The following is an 18488-nucleotide window of genomic DNA, read 5'->3' as shown; positions in this document are numbered from 1 at the left end:
AAGTGTAAACTTGTGTTTGTGCAGGATCTCGACACTATGTCTATGTGAAGAGAGTTCGCGGCGCTGAAGGAAGAAGTCAACAAGATGAAGGGTGATTGTGTAGAGGGAATCAAAGAGGAACTGATTCAGCTGGCCAGTAGCTAGGCCTTCAGCTGCCTTTGACGCCCGATGTGCAGTCGGCTTGTTGGAAACTCTATCCGTCAGGGCTAAACATCAAAATCATCCGAAAGCGGAGGAATTTTCCGCTATATTGTTACAGCTAAGGCCGCTGGCCGACAGAGATTTTTGTATAAATAACAAAGCTGGTGAAATCTTTATTAGTGGTGTGTCTCTCTTTTCTTGTAGGTAGAAATAAATGTTAAAGTCAGGTGTTAGGATATTTAGATCAGATTGGGATAAGATTGGGATGAGTAAGGGGATAATGTAGGAAGATTTAGGGAGTTAAGATATTGCGTTGAAGTAATAGTTAGGGTAACTAGGATGGGCGTAGCGACTCTGGCACTGCCCCATAACTCATACAGGATGTACCAATAATTGCGCAGTGTGAATAGTGAACTGTTTGAGTGTTTGTTTTGCTGTCACGGGTTTATACAATAGGTAAAAGACATGTATTGTCCTTTATGAGCGTTGGGCTCTGACACAGACGAGAGGGCAGGAGCAAAGTTCGCAAAGGTGGTAAAACAGCTAGTCTGGGTACCATCGTCAGCCAGCGTGGCCGCCACCTCCCCCTAAGCAATGGTTCCCCCGGGCGGGGTTCTCCTCGGTGTTCCGAGGCAAAAAGTGCGATGCGTGTGAAACATATGGTCACTCTCAGAAATATTGTCCATATCGTAGAGATGTATTGCGGGACAGGAGAGGGGGCAGACGGCCTGCTTAATTTTCCTTAACCAGTTCCGGATCCTCCCTGGGAGATCCTCCTACAACCTTCTGATATCCTCAGGGTACTTGTATACCCTATGGTTATCATCAACTTGTCGACCATCCAAGCTAAAATGTGTGTCTTGCAGAACCCACGGATCACCCTTGCTAAGATCAATTAATCCCCACGTTGCTGGACTTTGCTGTTCCACGGTATGGTCTCGTCATACACATGAACTAATAGAAAGACTGGAAAGTGTACAGAGACGTGGAACCAAATACATTATAAATAATTACTCCACTGACTACACGTACAAAGAAAGGGTGCTTACCTGTTCACTATTACCATTGTCATATAGACGCGAAATACTAGATTTGGTTTTGATTTTCAAATGTTTCTCAGGTTTTTACGATATTGATATTGACAATTACCTAACCTTTTCACATTCTTACTTGAGAGCACATAATCTGGCCTAGAAAAGGCCATACAACGACCTTTAAGCATTCTTTTTTCTTCAGAATTGTTTACATATGGAATGCTCTCCCAACAGAAATCAGACGCCTCAGGAACTCCAAATTAATCAGACAAACGTTTTGAACAAGCCGTATCTACACTACCCTCATTTACTGTCCACCCATTTCGACGTTTACAATATTAGTACCTGGTCTAACTGTTAACGAACTTACTCATCCATTATATTTCTCAGTTCTGCAGCCACTGTCGTCATTATTATTATTATTATTATTATTGTTATTCTTATATTTTGTATATTCATGTTTTTATTATTTATCATTTGTTTGGAGGAGTCAGCCTTGTAAAAGGATTCTATCCTGTTGCTGACTCCTCTCAGTTTCGTCTCTGTAATTCTCAATAAATAAGTAGGGGTATTCCGGTATGGAACGACGATCATCCACAGCCATCACCATATCTACGACAGGACAATACTCATTTTTACCTGAGCGAAGTGAGGAAAGTCGTGTGAAGTGCCTTTCCCAAGGGCACAAGATCGGTGGCATGTCAGGACTCGAACCCGGGACCCTAAGTTCCGAGTCGCGCACTCTGCCGCTACGCCACACGACCCCACGACGTAATGTGTAATCTTTGAGACACCACCTTGATGACAAGGTACATTCTGACCCTAAGTTATGACTGCATTTCTTACCAACTGGAATTTCGGAAAAGGTGTCAATGTATATACAGTTATTATATAGGTAACTTTGTGGCAACATAGTATATATCTGGACTACGTGTAATAACTGCAATAGTATATATCTGGACTACGTGTAATAACTGCCATTTTGTCGCGACAGATTTTTTAAAAGGACCTTGCATATACTGCTATTACATAGTTAACGTCTTGGCAACATTGTATATACCCGGGTGATACCTGCCACTTTTTTTAAAAATTTATGTCGACAAAGATTTTCAATAAGAACTCGATGTGTATGCTGCTATTAAATACGTAACAAATATTCTTGGCACCACTGTACATTACGACCGCCTTTACGCCGACTGGGATTTAAAAAAAAAGTCTTGATGTGTAGATTGGCAAAGCTGTCTATTTGACTTTGCGCTGTAACTGGCACTGTGCCAACTAAGATTCGAAAAGTGCCAATTTGTGAGTGATATTTTCCTTCGCTCACTGTATACTTGGTTATGTAATATAACCACCATTGCGTCGTGTAGGATTTAAAAAAATGTTGGGATTACAACTCTGGCTATGAGCTCTATAGGTTATCGCATTTCTTTCTCCAACATTGTGTCTATTTAGATGTGAAAAAAGAGCCATTTGTACGTGCGTGGGGTATGATGTATGTTACTGCTGATGTCTGCAATAAAATATTTCACGAAGGGATACGGATCATGTCAATTTTATCCGATAGAACAACTCCGCTGTTTTGAAACGTTAAAATATATGTAATATATATCGATAATATATAATATATAGACATATCGTCCGCATAACCGTAACCATTTGATTACCCCGTCAATGCAGAGTGTTTGTTTATACTCCTTCCTTTCATGTTATAGTCTCTAAGTACAGATCAGTATAGCTCCAATCTTAATACACCAGCGTTATTATAAAAAGGAAGCTCGCTAAAACGTTAAATACTTCGCCTTTTAGCTTGATGGCATAAAAAAGCGGAAACAAGATTGGCTATTCCCGGAGTGGGAGAAATCAGCACATTTCGACACAACTGAAGCTCTGCGTGAAGCCAGCCAGCGGAAGATGCATTATGTAAACATGCATGGCCAACCGGTGACCTTGGTACTCCACTTCGACAGCGCCCCCTAGCGTCCAGGAGGTAGCGACAGGGGCAGCCCGAGCTAATGCAACACTTGTAAAATTCCCAAACCCCGACTTGTTTGTAGGGCAAAAGCCTGTACAAGAATGGGAATTAATACCAATGAACCATGATAATAGAGACCTAATTTTAGAATGGATTACACAAGGAGTAGATGTAGAAAAGTTCATCATTCCTTTCAAAGGCCCTTTTCAGGGGAAAACGATTGACGCTGATTATCCGCCACAACAAGTTTTCCATAATAGCCCAGCTTGTAAACCTTTTGTAGAATTCATCTCGGAAACACTGATGGAGCGGATCAAAACAGGGGCTATTTCTGTGTGGGGAAAGGTCGAGGAGGTACAACCGCCCTACCTAGTAATGCCATTAACAGTAGAACCTTCTAAACCAAGGCTATGTTGCGACCAAAGATACCTTAACCTTAGATAAACAGGTAGATATTACACGATATGTAGAGAAGGACACATTCCAAACAAAATGCGATGATAAATCCGGCTACGACCACGTCGTAGTTAGTGGTACCTGCAGCTAAGCTGTTTGCTAGAGAAGCACATATAGATCACATGTGCAAAGAATGCAGGAGTCAATACAGCTTGCAGGGATGTTAAGAAAGGAGATCGGAATGGAGATTTCAGGGTAAGTGGGAAGGTTGCATGCAATAGCGGGATGAGAGACATGTTACGCTAACGATGTCCTCGGACGCTTCGGACCTAAAATGGGGAGCTGTCCAAGACTTGCCGGATAGTGTACATAGGTGGATCACATAATCCGAATACTGGAGTGAACAAGATAGTTACACATCAACATTAAGGAGGCTAAGGCTGTAGCATATGCTATTAGGGCGGCTAATGCAAGAGTCACAGCCAAGGTAGATAGCAATGTAGTGCAGGCAGCATGGGGAAGGGAACATGGTACATCAGGGGAGCTCAACGACGCCATAAAAGAGCTGTTTTGGGCAACAGTTGACGCAAATATCGCACAGACCACAACCACAACCCCAGACCACAACCCCAGGCACTCCCTGATATCACAGAGGCAGAAGTAGACCTCGGTATAAACCTGAATAACATTACCGCCTGGGAAGTGAAAGAAGCAATCAGAAAGCTTAAGAACGGTAAAGCACCGGGAGATGACGGGATATGCCCAGAAATGTTGAAAGCAGATGAACAAGTGAGACCCAAAATTCTCAGAGACATCTTTCAAGACATATGGAATAGAGAAACCATACCTGAAGAATGGAAAACTAGTCTGATTGTTAAAATACCTAAGAAAGGAAATTTGCAAAACTATAATAACTGGAGAGGCATTACCCTGTTATCACTCACCTGTAAGGTGTTCAGCAGCTGTGGACACAGTCCTGAGAGTAGAACAGGCTGGTTTTATGGGCCGATCGTGCACTGACCACATATTCGTGCTAAGACAGATTCTAGAGCAAACACAGGAATGGAACAGTGCTCTTTATGTGGTTTTCGTCGATTTCGAGAAAGCCTTTGATAGTCTACACCGTGACTCACTCTAGAAAAATCAGGCATTTGCAATTCTAAGACCGGTATAGAGAAACACTAACATACATACCAAAACTAACATCTTTAAAAGCAACGTCCTGAGTGTTCTGCGGAGTGTTGAAAGGAGACGGCACTTATACAGCATAAACTGAATGTATTCCAGAACAAATGTCTATGACGAATCCTCAAAATCTTTTGGCCTAACACCATATCGAACAAGAACCTACACCTGAAGACAGGCCTTAAACCAGTGAGCGAGACCCTGCGTGTTCGCAGAGAAGACATGGCTTGGCCATGTTCTTCGCAAACCAGCAACTGATTTGACAAGAGTAGCCGGTTTAAGGGTGGACGCCGCAGGGCAGAAGAGCGAGAAGTCGTCCAAGGGTGACATGGAAGATACTGATAAGTGGGAGGCCATCACAGACGCGAAAGGGCGATAACGTTTCCGTTGAGAATCGCTTTGTAAGTTAGAAGAAGGGAGAGTGGAAAAAACTACAGAGATGTCAAGCTACGCATGGCGCATGTCTGAGAGCCGCTATGCATCGACACCTCACCGGGCCTCCCTACCACTGTAAATACAACATTATGAAAGACCATGGAGGTAGAAAAAGACCACTGTAAATACAACATTATGAAAGACCATGGAGGTAGAAAAAACCTCAATGGAAAGACAAAGAGTTCCAAGCTGCCAACAACCTGTATGTTGGAATGCTCAAGCACCTGAAGAGAGATGGAAAAGACACTTCCAAGCCATATCCACCAATCCTAGCATGTGACATCAGTAAAATGTTCGAGACAAAGGCTTTGAGTGTAGATGATCTATCAACGACTGGTATATTTCTATCTCGCGTTTATACCTATGCCGAAGAGGGAGGGGGAAATGAGGACCTTCACTCAGTGACTTTGTTGCCGACACAGATGGTGGAGGAAGGAAATACTACACCCTTCGGTACAACGAACATCAGAAGAACCATCCAGGTCACCTACGAAGCGACACCCAACCTTCACCAAGACTATATGTGACGCATCGTCCAGTGACAAGCGCCCCTGCCCAGCGAAAGCATTTGAACTATATTGCAGTAAGCTACAACAAAACGGATGCCCTTTCCTATTACAAAGGCCAAATCTACTATGGAAGCCGGGTTGAAATGCGCCATGGTACTTCAACCAGCCTGTTGGCCGGAACAAGCTTGGCTCACTGATGTAGTACATCTCTCGCGCTGCTGGACTCAGCAAACCATACACGACATACACAAACCAAAGTGTCAGGGTTACGGCTATACAAGTTCTCGACGAGGCAGGATTCGAGACGAGAGGGAATTTCCGGTCATAGGAACGAATTTTCAGTTCGTAGATACAGGCATGACTCGACCGAAAAGCAAAAGGAGCTATGTTCAGATGCACTAGGCGCAGCACTCACCCTTTCTAATTCAGAATACAACAAAGCAGTGCTACCTGACCTAGGTACACGTGGCCCAATCATGAGAAGCTAATGCGTCTTTTTTTGACAACCCGAAACGGATGTCGCAGCTCTTTAGCGACCAGGTTCATTTCCACGGACCTGTTAGCTTTCAATTTGAAGTGATGTACAGTTTATTAACCACATACCGCATTTGTGCTCATATGAATGTTAAATGTATTTCAGGGTTCATGAGCTATACAGGGATTTGGCTGTTTTAACTGTGTATTAGTTTTGATAGGCTATATGATAATAGCGTTAATGGCCCGCCCTTTCTCTGAGAATATGGTGTGATAAAGCCTTGTCAGTTGCTATGACCACCTCATAAAGCCACCTCGTTCGCTGCGCCCACTCAGTGGCTTCATTCGGTTGTTATAGCAACTGACTGACAAGGCTTTAATTTATCACACCACACTCACCTCGGGGTGGGTGATTAACCCTTAATTAAAATAGCCCATAACGCTTAACGAAAAAGGTCATGCAGGCCCTCATTAAAGTACTCCATACCAAACATTCGTTCCTTTGACCTGTGCTTACTTGACCTGTGCTTAAATTTAATTTTCATCTTTCATTAGCATTGCCGTTCACACCATCGGCGGCATCGGGTAGGATTCGAACCCGGGTCATCTTGGGTCTGAGCCGAACACCGTTATGCCACAGGACACCACATGGTGCTATACAACATCTGTTCTATTTGTCTTTTCACAAATGAGATTCTCAATGATAACGCCCGAAATTTCACCTCTATGGCCCTCTTTGTTGCCACTATATTGTTATGATATATCTGGTTTGAAAACCCTCTTGTGTTTTAGAATGCTCCGTTAGTCAGAAGTTATTCCGTGATTTCAGGTTATTCCGGTAAGAGTTGGACTGAAGTATGCTGCGTTTACTGGCTAATCTTGTACAGAATGGTGTTGTGTAAACCCCTAAAGCAGCCCCACCAAATATCTTCCTAAAGGCAGTGTATCAACTCACCACCATAAAGTAGTGCGAGGTAAACAGGACGCGTCTGCCGTAACGGTTTGCCGAATACGTAGTTAAATTGATTGCTAAGACATACTGGTATATAGTCCCCAGGTCTTGGTGGTGTAGACTCCCCTTTTGCCCTTTATTAAGAGTGTTGCGACCCTCCAGATGTCGGAGCGGATGGATGTAATGTCTGTAATTAGAGTGCTGCGGACGTCTGTAGAGTGTAGCGTCAGTGCAGGGTGACCATGATATTTGTGAGGTAAGGTTTCTACAGGCCTGGGTTTCTACCTCGCTTCTTTGAGTATTTTTCCTCGAAACCATGAAGTTATCACATAGAATGGCTGTTTTAGATTGTGTTTGGGTTCGTAGTTGTCACTGGTGAGTGGTGAGGGACCGTCTTCGTAGGGGTAACTCACGATGCTCAGCCTGTACGCCTATAGGGGTTAGATTGTATTTGTATATCTTTTAGAATATTCCGTTACAGTTGGTCGAGTTCTTTGTGTAATTACTGAATGGGTATACTATCCATGCCCGTGAATAGCTTGGTCACCAAGAGCCATATCAAATTCCTAGATGGACATATTGTTTGACGCTGAACCGCAAACCAGCGCCAAGGGTCCAGGAAGATAGTATTAGACCTTGAACAAGGACAACAACAGTCGTGTGGCGTTCCGATCACATGACGAGCAGCCCGGTGCTGCTTCTTATATCGTCGATATTACAGAACAAAGCTCAGCTGCTGCTGTAACGGTGATATGCAGCCTAGTATTGATATAGTATGATAGCTGAATGAATGAATAGCTAGACCACGATAGAGACATCTATGGCCATCTATATACATCTGGATGACATGTAGATGACATCTGGAAAATGTTGATGTTTTGCACCTTTTCAGAGTAGAGTGCGTCAGTCTAGGATCGCTGTCACCACGACAGGGCAGCGTGTTTTAAACGTACAGTAAATGCTTCTCTTGTGCAGGTCAACCCAAAGAGGACGTGTTCGCCAAGCACAACGGTCTGGTGATCTCTGAAGTCTTGAACCGGCAAAAATCATCACAGCGTGAATACGGGAAATTCTATTAAAACACATCTTTAGATACTAAACCTTGACTGAAAAGGCAGAACATCAAGCTTATAGATTAGTGTTCTTTAAAAGCTGTCAAGCCTCTTGGAAACCCAGACCTCGGGGACTGTGCCTCTGGTTCAGTGGGGGCTTGTTCAGCTTAGTTAGATGGGTTTGTTGGATTTTAATGCCTCAAATCGTTTAAGGTTGGCGCTACCGAATAATTTAGGAAAGGTGTTGCTGCATTTGGGATACTCTTAATGCATGTGGGATTTGTTTACATTCTTCAACTAGTCTACCGAGATAGCGATATACACTGAGACATCTACGTGTACGTATGTTAGTAGTTGTATGAAGATGTAATTCATTGGCATCAACAGTGACTCTACCAGATGATGCAACCGTACCTGGTTCGAAAACACCATATGTATGTGCTTGCAGAGTGGATCGCTATCATGATTACACCATTAATGTACAGTGGTATTCAATGTAGGTGTCTTAGTCTTATAGATACTGGATCAAAACCCTCTCTGCACGGCAAAGTACGGCCGGCGGTGGTGGTGCTCACAACAAAGTGAAACAAAACTTAACTATATCTGTACAAAGTGATGAAAAAGGAGGAAAGTGAATGGCCGTCCTAGTATAGTGTATGTTTTACTCAGATGTGGGAAGGCCCATATGTCGAGCCAGTCACATTTAGAATTTCGGTAGTGATGTGGGTGTGGCTATCTTCCAGTCTGTTATGGTACGTGATATGTAGCTGCTGCGATGTGTGTCAGTTTTACAGTAGAATATTAGCAGGCGTAGTGGGTGACCTCTGGTTGTCTTTTGCAAAGTGGCCATTGGTAACTGAAGAACCGCTGTGTGCCATCTACTTTACTGCAATCAAATGCAGCAACATTTCTTTCTTCTGTTGTGAGCACAGACCAATGCAAAACAGTTTTGACATTTGTCTGAAAAGAGGTATTAATCACTTTTCTGTGCAATGGCAGTGACATCTCGAAATGACTGAGAGGCGTGTGAGAGCTGGCTCCAGGTTCCATTATCAGTCTCATGGATATCTTAGTCATCAGTACCAACCCCCCCCCCCTTGTGCTGAGGCTGAAGTTTACATTTGACTATTCAGTGCTTTATGTGCTGAAGTCATCCTCTTCGATTCTAAGTGGCGTTTAAATCACCAACCCGACGTTTTGCCTTTCACGGTCAAAGGTCCATTGATATGATCTGTGGCTTCAAAGTTTCCAACCTTGTGAAGTAGCTTCTTCTTAGGTTTACCTACTTTCTCGACACAGCAACGTAGGTAACATCCTATAGCAGAATCTTTATGTGCATGATTATTTACGGACAAAAAGGTTTGTAATTTATTAGCATTGCTTCACATCAACATGATGACAACTGTACAACACATTTTAAGTGAAATTAAACAAAGCAGTTTTAATTGCAGCTACAAGTCATATCCACATGTAGTAGTGGAGCTGAATGAACGAATGTCTTATAAACTGTAGAACAGACTTTTCTACTTTTAACAGCTGCAGCCGGTATTGATACAAAACAAACTTATTATAATTTTGCACATAAATATTTCAAATAGTTGGTCCATCTGCCTCCATAAGTTGCATTCTGATTACAGCAGAGTTTCGATAGCACATACCTGAGAATGTGCCCATCTCTGCTGTTGCTCTTACTTCGGCTTGGATGGTATGCCGTAGTATGTCTTCAGCTGTTGTTCCTTTGCAGGATGCGACAGTGTCAGGTGTGGAAACACTGTGCATCATCATCTGGGCGGCACCCACATTGTCAACGCCATCTGCTATGTACTGTGCTAGCCAAAAACCGGGATAGTGTACAGCCTCTTGAACCTACCTTCAAATTATAATACTAGTATTTCCAAAATCTAGTACCCGTAGTTTTCTTGGCTGGCCGTTTTCGCTTCTTGGTGGTTAGGAGACGGTGGGCGGGACGGGCGGTGTCTTCTTCGGTGACCGGGGAGGCGTTGTTGTCGGGCTTGGTTCCTTCGGTGACCGGGGAAGCGTTGTTATCGGGCTCGGTTCCTTCGGTGACCGGGGAGGCGTTGTTGTCTGGCGCGGTGACCGGGGAAGCATTGTCGGGCTCGGCTGTGCCGGATTTTTGACATCATCCAGCTTCCAGTAGAATGTACCCTGTACCTGTAAAAGAAATGAAACAATAAAATCATTTCCATGCATACCTGCATGCAAAAACATGCAAGAAGGACGGCACCCAGGCTAGCCTAACATTACAGTACAAGCATAAGGTGTGTTTTTGAGGCAAAACTTTATAAGTGCAAAACCATTTGACTAACCTAAAACGTTTGAAATTATGTACGATGAACTCTTAACCGATTATGAATGCTTCGTTAAGCTTAAAGATTAGATTCTTGATTTATGCAAGAAGACACTCACGTGAATCTCTTGACGAGGCTGTGTTGGCCTTTACTACCTCTTCCAAGGTCAGGCTCACAGTTCCATCGTCCTGACAGACAAACGAGGCCTTGGTCACTACTTCCCCATCGAACACGACGTCAAGCAGGTTACTGCATATTACAAAACGATAGGCAACATGTCATTGTATACATTACAGCTATTTGCATAATATATTAAAAAAATCTACTAGTAGTCTACAGCAGCTTGCTGATTTGATTATTCAAAATCTTGGCTGAGCCTCAACAAGATGTTACCAATACTACCCCAGTCTTGCGGTCTATCTGATCCAGAAGTGTAGTTGAAGCTGTTTTTGCCTTCTTCCGTTTGTTGCTTAAAGATAATCCCTCTTCTCTACAGGCGGCAGGCCGGCGTCACATTGTGCATCGCGTGTAAGTTTTAGTCAACAATCATGTCAAAACACATAAACATGTTCAACAGTTATACTTTCCATATTTTTCCAACGCCCCATCATATGTTGCCAAGTGTGAGCAATATAAAGACAAATTAACAGAGGTCAATGAAATAAGTTACCTTTCAAATCAAGTGTTCTCCTGTTCACCAGGTCCTTGAGGTGTGCCAGAGACCCCACATTTACTGGTGATGTCCAATGTTCCAACAAAATGCACTTGCCAGCCTCTCACAAGATGTGAAAATTTACAAATACTGTGATATGTATACCAAATCTGTATGTGAAGAAAAAAAGTGTTGCAAGGTATGGTCTGGGATCGACGATCAACGCACTCGTCTACATGTACAAACATGCATTTCCATACCTTCACACGCAGCTTGGTTGCTGCGACTGAAAGTTGTGGAATTAATTGTTAATTGTATTTAATGTAGCACACAGTTTGTTCTAAAATATATAGATCATGAGGTCTTTCTAACAGAGAAGACATATTTTGTAAAACAAAATGTACTTTATTGTTCACAGTTGTGAAGTAAATCTGACTTCTTGTTTCATTCTACAGTCTTTCCCTCCTGATATCTGCTTGATTTTCATCAGACTGTATCTATTACCAAACAATCACTTGAACCAGTCAACACATGGGCACCTTGCATCTTAACCTTTTGTGAAAAATTGGGTGCTAGAATACTATAACTTTACAATGAAATGGTTTATAAGAACTGAGGGGAGAAAGATACAAAAGAATGACCAGTGCATCTAATGTCAATGAGGCTCTACAGAAAAACATGCACATTCCGAAGAACCATAGAACATGAAAAATATGGTGTAAGACCATAAGAGCACTACTAGTTGAAATCCACTGAAAGATATAGCTGGAAACCATTGACTATTTCGTGAGGAAATTAAGATATGCTACAAGTATAAATGGCAGGCTATCATGTAAATGACACATAAACAGAGCCCTATACATTTATAACATGCATTTGGTTAGCAAACATACCATATTTCTCATTCAGTGTTGCTCTGACCTCTGCTTGTAGATCACTTAGGTGTTTCTTACTGCTGGCAGCACCAGTATTTCCATCTGTAAGCAAAAACGAAATTATTAGTCATTTGTTCAACCTACATGACCATGTATATTTCATACAGAAAGTAACTTTTTTTATTCGCATGCTTAAATCAGTTTTGGGGTTCCCAGAGGATGTCATCCATATAATCAAATCAACATGGCCTTACATTACTAGCAAAGGAAACTTGATGACTAACATACCATTCATGGCTGTAAGGAAGTCGAAGTGCATTTTGCCTGCCCTGTCTGTGAGGTACTGTCTGCCTCTTGGGGTACCAGCAAACTGCACTCCTGGAGAGGGAGTTGGGCAGTACAACATCACAACCATCTCCAGGCCGCAGTTCTTGAAGTCTTCTGACTGAAATGAAATATAGTCATTTTATTTTATTATAATTTTCACTAAACAACTACCGAATTTGTGAATTGATAAGACAGCGTACAAAAAATGTATCAGGATTATGGATGAAACGCACTTTGATGAATAGCTATCGTCTTGAGTAGTTATGATTTGGATCAGTCTACATTTTGCTATCCATGACCTTTGACAGCTGCCAAATTTCGGAACAATCATTATACATTTTTTACTATTATATAAACCAGGCTGTGTAGTCGCTTCACCAGATGGTTGCTGTGTGCCAGCTTTTCCTCTTCTGTTAGGTCCTCTATTTTGACTGCTTTGACCTGGTCTGCCTGCTCTTGATGCCTCTTCTTTGCATCCTCATCCATTACTTTCCACTGAGTGTGTATCCGTTGTAGCTTTTCCTTGTTGGTGGCTTCAGTGGCAGGACCTATAGTGGTTCAAGACAAGTAAATATTTCAGTGATGATGCCATTGAACAATGATTTGCAACTTATCATTATGATTTGACTACATGCCTGCAGCTGTTGCATTATATAGCTATAACATACTGTATATGATTCTTCCTCTTCTTAAGTCACTGTGAAGGAAATCTTCGGATGACCTTGTTTTTCATTGAAATTCCAATTTTGTTCTGTCTGCCATAATGACATAAAAATCTGAGGAGTACAAGTGATTTGCCAATTTCTCAAGTACCCAGTTTAGTCATCTTAAGTGAGACAAAGTAGATATTTTCAGTTTGTATACTCAAGACTCTGACAGTTTAGTCACTAAAAATTGTTATTAGTGCATGATATAGCTGCAGGCTGCAGTGCTGTCAGTGGACTGATGATGACAACGAATGGTTCGGGGGAGTTGATGCACGACGGTATGGCCTGAAAGCAGAATGTTTTGCCGGCCCCCGTCGGCAGTCCAACGAAGACGTCGTGCCCATCCAAAATCCCCAACACGGCGTCCTCCCGACCCTGTCGCAAAGTTTCATAACCAAAAACGTCCTTCGCCACACGGCGAACTCGTTCCCGGACTGCCATCGGCAGCAGACAGAAATCAGCACAGAAAACTTTGACTTAGGACAGATGACTGTTTCTATAACTGTTAATCTTACAAGTAAAACAAAAAGCTGCCACAAAAAGTACGGCTGTGGACAAAGAATGACACACATCTTGGCGGCCAAGTGTTGCGATAAAAACCAGAATAGTCGTTTTTTTACCAACCTTCTTGAATGTTCTTTTGCACTAAGAGCAGCCCAATTCTGCTGCATGGCCCAAAAATCCACATAACTTCCGTGCAGCAGGTATGCCTGATGCACAGCACAAAAGTGCTGATCTGAACTGCAAGGGGTACATTGGAGATTTGAAGGACATGCCTTTCCAGAGAAATTTTAATTCAGTTACAATTGGCTCTAGAAATTTTGTAAGGGACTTTGGGTCGTTTTCAAGAGCTGGTATAACCCCTTCTAGTAAGACGTTTTCCAGTTTGAATCTATCTTCACTTGGCAGATTCATTTAATACAGTCATATAACACCTACAGAATAATCATTTCTCCGTTTAAAGAGCTGAAACCAGTCGACATTCATCATTAGTGCATAGTTGCGTGGAGCAGACAGAAAATCCTCTCCGTTCCATTTTTGAAAATCTTTCCACTTTCCCCTCAAACACCTCACACCATACAGTCCCTCATCCGACACATTTCGATCTCTCCAGAGTTCACAATTCCACATCATTAATCAGTTTGTTGATCGGTTAGATATTTTATCATTCCATAGAAATGAATTAGAAACTAGGAAAAAATGAATACATGCTGGGCAGGTAGTTCCGTTATCCAACAACGGGCACAGAGCTTTCGTTGTCGTTACTCGATACATAAAGTGACGAAACTCTGACCGATAAGGGCCCTGTACAGAGTGTTCATCTATAAAAAAAAAAAATTGAAGCTCTAAATTCAACTTACAAACTGCAAAATGTGGGCTGTAGATTAATGTTGCCAGTTTAATAAGCGAGTTTCCTTTGAAGTGTGCTTGGTCTCGATACATGTATATTCTGGTAGTAGCTCTGTTTACTCGATATTTATAGATTAATTACAACAGCTGGTCATAGATTCACTTATCCTGTTCTCGAATCCAGGCTAACGTTTGTTCAAATGTTTTAGTACAAACATCCTTTTGTACTGTGAAACAACTGGAATTGGACACTCAGCTAACCTCAGTTAAAGAAAGGTTGTTCTTGCATCTGACAACCTTACAGAATGCCTCCACTGAGACATGCGCCTCCAAAGTCAACATTACCAGCCACTCAAGCAGGGATGTGACAGGCAGTCTGTGGATCGGACACTGTTGACCCCCATAGGCCATATCTGAGGAGGGTTACAGCTAGGCTTTTTAGCCAGGGTTGGACAAGTTTTCAAAAATCATCGGGCAAGTGGATGGTCATTTTCACTTGCCCGAACCAATATTTCACTTGCCCGAAATAATGACATATCTCTATGCAATATCATTTACTTGCAGCAAGGAAAAGAAGGTTTCTAGGCATTTAAAATCATTTACCCATGTTTTAACTACAAGATCAAGGTCTTTGAAGTCTTCTACCTTTTTGTAATTTGAAATTCAATTTGTGTGGATGTGTGAATGCCATCTCTGATCATGCACTTAAGCTGGTAAATGTGTAATAACAAATAAAACAGCTGAGCAGAGCATCTCAGACAGAACTGAAGTCTCAAGAACACAAGTTCAACTTCTTTATTAATTGCTAAAATAGTGATACAAGTGTACAGTTGTCAGAAAGTCTTAGTTACTCTGAGTCTGACAACACAAGTCAAGTACGATTCTTTAAGTTTAAGGCAGTATCTGCAGTATCTGGCATTCTGCACTCACACACTCACTGACTATCTGCCTTCAAACATTTCAAACTTAACTCAGGAATCAATAATAAATACACTCAAATCACTGAAACATCATGTACAAAACATACTAGTCTAGTGCCAAGTCTAAGTTACTGTACTCTCAGTCACTCTAAGACATTTCCCTGATCATGGTCTAGATCTGATTGAGGCTGTAAGAATCTGAAAGCTAAACATGAACTTCTGAAGCTAAAGATGAACTTAAGAAGACTAGGGGTGCCTGGGAACTCAGGGGTTCTGCTGCTGCAGTTGGCGCCCATTTGGGGCTGCCTGCCACCATGCTTGAACAGCAAGTGCTGCATGGTAGGCCTGGACTGAAGGTCCTTCCTAATTGATGTACATCAGCTGAGACAGCATGGATACCTCCAGCTTGGACCTCCAGTCCGTCTTCACACGCTTCATGCAGCTGAACCCCCGCTCCACAGCAGCAGTAGCTAGGGGGAAGACCAGAATGATTTCAATAAGATGTAAAACGTTGAAGAACTCTTCCCTCAGCTGGGCATCGAGGAAGATGTTCTCCCACATCTGCCCAAGCTGGCCCCTCGGCTGGCGGCGCATGTTGGCCTTGACTCCAGCCCACTCCCGTCGCAGGGCGACCTCCTCAAACCCATTCCTGACCAGCACAGGCTGGAAGTGGGCGGCGAGGGTGCGCAGGTGCTCGAACCCAAACCCTGCCAGGGTGTCATCCACAGGCCACTCACGGGGGTCCACGATCTTGGCTGCTGAACGGTGGACCTCAGTGCCATCCAGGGCCCCAGTCTTTCCGTCAGGTGGTCGGTGACACTTTAAAGGATCCTCCTTTTGTGCCTGAAGAACATAATGATTAAAAAAAGTGAATATTCAATGATCTGCCACTCAACAACAGTTCATTCACTTTCTTTATATACAATGATCATTCAGTAAAACCAATGTAACGTTAAGTCATCTCATATACAAAAATAATATTACTATTATAGATAACTGTACAAAATATTTACCCCTGAAACTCATTAATGTTGGCCTGGCCATGCCCATTCAAGGTGGCGCCTCTGTACTGCCCGTCCCCCTGCTCTGCCTCAGCCAGGAAGCCCTCCAGGTGCTGTCCTGGGTTGCCCTGCATATCGGTCAGCATCAGCAAAGTTGCTTCTACCTGCTGGAGGGCAGCAGCCAGGGTCAGTCCGTCCTTCTGCATGTGCAGGCTGAGGCTGAACACAAATATTTCGCTTTGATTAAAATGCATCAATAAAAAAGTCCATGACAAGCACTTGTTGTTAACTTGTATGTCCATGAGTTAGTTTGACAAAATATATATAGTAATGAATAATTGATCTCTATCCAAGAATCGATTGCAATGTACATCAGGTCTTGGGAGGGATATAAAAGTTCTATGAATACTACTGGTTAGACTTTTTACTCAGATATACTTGATAATACTATAATCAGTGACATAATGAGGGCTGTTTGTTTAGAGATGCATGGTGAGGAAAGAGTACTTCAAAAAGGAAATCTTAAGACCTAATAAGAAACTGGAAAGGGCGACATTTTCTCACAAGCAAATACAGCATATTTCATCCCATCTCCCTCCAATACAAAAATTGACAACTTCATGGTTTTTTGATTGGTCCATTATACTCTGGGGTTGTTGTGTCCAGAACTGTGCCTATTCCAGAACTGTGCCTAGGCATGATTCTGGTACTCTCCAAGCAGAGGTAGGGTCGCTCGGTTTGGCAGTATTTTCGCGTTTTTAATACGTCTTTCCCTACTTTTACGGTTTTTCTCTGGTCTTCCTCCCCTTACCTCTGCCGGCAAACGGAACGTTCAGGCAAACGGAACGTTCAATGGGATTAAATTCGATCACTTTAGCACATTATGGGGAGGAAGACCAGAGAAAAACCGTAAAAGTAGAAAGACGTATTAAAAACGCGAAAATACTGCCAAAATACCGGGCGACCCTACCTCTGCTTGGAGAGTATGATTCTGGGCACTCGATGCGTGTCCCGGACCGTGCCTCGGGCAAATCTATTTTCTGGGACATGCGGGGACTGACCAGAACCGTGCCTCCAACAGTTCTGGACACACAATCACAAGGGCCTTTTCCTCTTCCGTGCTTGGGGGGCGGAGCATTGTGTTTTCTTGGGAGGAGTCTTCTCGTGTTGTTTTTTGCCGGGTCGAGGGTAAGATAGAATTGGTGTAATTCCTTCTCTGTTAAGTACATTGAACATTTTACGATCTTAGATAATATTTATACTTAGAATCAAAAGTCATAGAGTATCTTGTAACATTTTGCAACAATTCACTTTTTGGGCAGAAGTTATTTTGGAACATTCCACTTTTGGAAAGGGGTGAATTTCAAATAGTTTATGGACAATCTGGCTGAATGTTAAAGGCAGCCCCATACCATGTCACAAAAAATAAAACACATAACAAAGACAATACATAACAAAAGATTTTCAATTCAGCTGAGACAATCCAATTCATATGAAAAAATCAACAATGTAAATGAAGAAAACAAAAAAAAATCGTGGTTTAATACCTCCCGGGTATCCTTGGGCGCTTTTGACGGGGGCACCCAGGGAATGTCCTCTGGCCAGTACACGGGGCGGGTCGCGGGGTCCCCCAACTTGGGTTGGGAGCTGCCGGGATTCAGCGCCCTGACCTAAGCTGAAACTGTTGACCTCACATCGTCGTATTTCAGCTGGTCGGTTGGTACTGGCGAATCTGAATCGAATTACAGAGGTACACACATTTAAAAGATACTTGTAAATTAACGTTGCTTGTTAGAATGACCGTTGTTTAAGTCTCTCCGTTTGACACTTTGGTAATGTGATATGATTGTAGCATCTTTCGTAGTATACATGCAATAGTTGGTAGCGATAACTTTTACAATGATCAAAAAACACATTTTATGGTGGCAGGACGTGCCCCGAGGAAAGTTATATTTTATCGATATTTACCTGCGCTGTCTCCATTTGTCGGTGTGGGATGTTCCAGCTGCCTCCAGCTGATTTTGTATCGGCTGGAGTACATGCAGAAACTCTGCCTTCTTGGTCAGGGGAGTATGATACCTTTTGGTATCATTGTTGGTGCGCACAGTTACCTATTCTTTCTGCGTAACGACTGGCTCATCCTAATGAAGCTATGGGGCAGTGCCTGGAGTCGCGTGGCGATAGAACAACTCGT

At 42.7% G+C, this 18488-nt stretch overlaps 1 pseudogene; it reads left to right on the top strand.

The window, feature by feature from the left end:
* Window positions 1-13417, top strand: part of LOC109471228 — a 15541-nt pseudogene extending 2124 nt beyond the window's left edge.
* The last annotated feature ends 5071 nt before the right edge of the window (window positions 13418-18488 follow it).

This window comes from Branchiostoma belcheri, unplaced genomic scaffold (genome assembly GCF_001625305.1).
Source record: "Branchiostoma belcheri isolate BF01 breed outbred unplaced genomic scaffold, Haploidv18h27 scaffold240, whole genome shotgun sequence".
NCBI lineage: Eukaryota > Metazoa > Chordata > Leptocardii > Amphioxiformes > Branchiostomatidae > Branchiostoma > Branchiostoma belcheri.
The sequence above is the reverse complement of the archived record's forward strand: the minus strand, read 5'-3'. Positions and strand labels throughout refer to the sequence as shown.